General features: G+C 37.4%; 1 pseudogene; it reads left to right on the top strand.

Annotated features, from left to right (window-relative positions):
- Positions 1-309: 309 nt before the first annotated feature.
- LOC125506205 lies at positions 310-2766 on the top strand (annotated as a pseudogene).
- The last annotated feature ends 802 nt before the right edge of the window (positions 2767-3568 follow it).

Here is a 3568-nt window from a genome sequence, read left to right as displayed (position 1 = left end):
TTGATGTGAAGTATGGACCGAGATACTGATTATAGATGGTCTGAGATTTCAAGGTCGGACTTAGGGGTCAGGGCTTAAATTAGGGGGAAATCGTTGGGGGTGATCATGAATTCATTACTAGAGAGAAATTGTATTTGTTTGTTGGCTATTCGAACTACAAAATCAAAGTATGTAAGAAGACGGCAACTTGCAGACTGGTATTCATGCAATTTTTTCATACCTTCAAACTGAATACAAAGAATTCTGTACTATGAACTTGTTGTAGCTTGTTTAGCAACCTACTTCAAACTTGATCATTAAATTTCAGAGATGAGGAGATTTTTGGTTAATAGAGCAAGCACTGACAATGTGAATGGTGTGCAACTGGAAATAGAAGTGGAGGCACAACAACCTCCTAACATTGCCAATGAATTTAATCCAAATGATATTGAGCGTGATCCAGGGAAGAGGAAACAAATTTGTGAGTATCCTCCTAATATTCAAGATCAAGTGAGAAGAGCATATGTATTGAAGGGTGAGATGCAACCAGATTTGAATAAATTTCCTCGTACTGAATTTGGAAGTTCAGTTCATCAAGAGCATTTTCTAAATCTTGGTACAAAACTCATCCATGGATTGAATACAGTGAGTGGAAGAAGGCAGCTTATTGTTTTTATTGCTTTCTCTTTAAGCAACTTGGAAGGGCTGAGCACTTTGGTTATGAAGTATTCACCAAAGAAAGATTTACAGATTGGAAGCATGCATCTAAAGCCTTCAAAGATCATATTGGTGGTCCTGGTAGTAAGCACAACTCTTGCGTCAAGCAATATGATGATTATTGTAATCAAAGACAAAGTGTGGCAAGCAATTTTGCTAGAACTAGCAAGGAATCGGAAGAAATGTATAAGATCCGCTTGACTTGTTCTGTAAGTTGTTCAAGATATCTCATCGCACAAGGCTTGGCTTTTCGTGGACATGACGAATCCTCTACTTCTCTGAACAAAGGAAACTTTAGAGAGATGATAGATTTGGAAAAAACAAAAAATGAACAAGTGAGAGATGCTTTTGACCGTGGTGGAAGAAATTGCACAATGACATCCGGTGACATTCAAAAGGAGCTTGCAATGTGTTGTGCACATGAAGTTACCAAGAGGATCATGGCAGAGCTTGGTGATAAACAATTCTCTATGCTTATGGATGAATCACGTGATATATCTGTGAAAGAGCAAATGGCGGTGATGTTGAGGTTAGTAATTTCACTTTCTTTCGTTATTTGTTTGTCATTTATTCTCTATGTTGTGCACTAACCTTTTTTTATATAGGTTTTTGAATGAAAAAGGAAAGGTTGTGGAACGATTTATTGCTCTTCACCATGTCAAATATACTACATCCGAGTCACTAAAGAATGCTCTTTATGGTATTCTTGATCATTATAAGTTATCTATTTCAAGGATACGAGGGCAAGGATATGATGGTGCTTCAAATATGAGAGGCGAGTTTAATGGTTTGCAGAAAAAGATCATAGATGAAAACCCTTTTGCTTTCTATGTTCATTGCTATGCTCATCGTTTGCAGTTGGTGGTTGTCTCTGTTGCTAGTAGTTGCTCATCTATTCATGATTTCTTTGAGTACATCTCCTTAATTGTGACCACAACAACTACATCTTGCAAGAGAAGGGATGCATTGACAGAGGCACAACACCAAGATATTCTGGATAGACTTGAGAGTGGTGAGATATCTACATGAAGGGGCTTGCACCAATCATCTACTCTTGCTAGGCCAGGTGACACTAGATGGGGTTCCTATCATACTACTTTGCTTCGTTTGAATCAAATGTGATCCTCTGTGTTACAGGTACTTAGTACAGTTGATGAACATGGACGTGGGCCATCTCAAGCAGTAGGTTTGATAGAAAAAATGGAGAGCTTTAAATTTGCTTTCATTCTAAAGCTTATGTTGAAGTTGTTTGGCATCACAAATGAGCTCTCAAAAGTCTTGCAAAGAAAAGATCTTAATATTGTGCTTCCTATGGAATTAGTGGATGATGTCAAAGCTCGGCTGGCAACATTAAGAGAGAGTGGTTGAGATGATTTATTTTGTGATGTTCAAGAATTTTGTGCTGCTAATAGTATTCCAGTGCTAAACATGGATGAAGCAATACCAGTTCGTGGTCACTCAAGGAGAGCAGGGAGGACTATCACTAATCTTCACCATTACCGTGCAGAGATATTTTATGTTGGTATTGACAAAATATGCGTGGAGATGGACCACCGCTTCAGTGAAGGAGCTAATGGTGTGCTTGATTGCTTCTCATATCTTGACCCCAATAATTCTTTCTCAAAGTTTAATGTTGATAAGCTTGCACATCTTGCTGAAATTTATCATGATGACTTTTCCAATGATGACCGTGGAACAATAAGAGAGCAGCTTCTCACTTATATAAGTCAAGTGAAAAGGCATGCTTCTTTTTCTACTTGTGATGATGTTCAAAGTTTGTCCATGAAGATGGTTGAAACTGAGAAACATTTGGTATTTCCATTGGTATACAAACTTATTGAGTTGTCTTTGATATTGCCGGTGTCAACGGCATATGTTGAGAGAGCTTTTTCATCAATGTAGATTATCAAGACTAAACTGCGTAGCAAGATCAATAATGAATGGTTAAATGACTTGATGATATGTTACACCGAGCGGGAGTTATTCAAGTCAGTTGATGATAAGGATATTATTCGAACATTTACTGCAATGCGGCCTCGGAAAGGGCATTTGCCTTGTAATTTTCTTTAGTGCACTGTCGGTATGTTCCTTCTAACCATCTCTATTCTTGCAAGCTTTCGACTTCTCATCTCACAACTAAACTTATTTAATTACAAATTCATTTTTTGTATTGCAGTTCTTCTAGGCTGATTGTATGTCTTTCTGTTGGCAAAAAAATGAACAAGTGAGAGATGCTTTTGACCGTGCTGGAAGAAATTGCACGGTCACATGTAGTGACATATGTATGTATATATAGCTTTACTTTTGTTGGCAACATGGCGAGTTGGTATCTATGCATGGTTAGCTATGTATCTTTTGTTGTCATGTACCAACTTTATTTGGTCTATGAAGCGGATATTGAATATTAGCTCACTTTAAATCAAATTTTGTGTGACTATTATGGTTATGTTTTCACTTCATTGTTAGAGCGGATTTGTGAATCCGAAGCTTGGTGGTACATTACATGTTGTGTATTCGAATACCCGACTTGATTTCTAAATTATACGTTTAGACTTAAACTTGCCCAGGCTCCTCAAAAGTTCTGGCTCTGCCACTGCCTGGAGGCAATAATAAAGTTGTTATTTATATTTATTTATATCATGATAAATGCTTATTATTCATGTTAGAATTGTATTACCCAGAAACTTGATACATGTGTGGATACATAGACAAAACACAGTGTCCCTAGTAAGCCTCTACTAGACTAGCTCGTTGATCAAAGATGGTTAAGTTTCCTAACCACAGACATATGTTGTCATTTGATGAACGGGATCACATCATTAGGAGAATGATGTGATGGACAAGACCCATCTGTTAGCTTAGCATAATGATC

The sequence above is a fragment of the Triticum urartu genome, chromosome 5 (assembly GCF_003073215.2).
Source record: "Triticum urartu cultivar G1812 chromosome 5, Tu2.1, whole genome shotgun sequence".
Taxonomy (NCBI): domain Eukaryota; kingdom Viridiplantae; phylum Streptophyta; class Magnoliopsida; order Poales; family Poaceae; genus Triticum; species Triticum urartu.
This window is presented reverse-complemented; position numbering and strand designations above follow the sequence as displayed.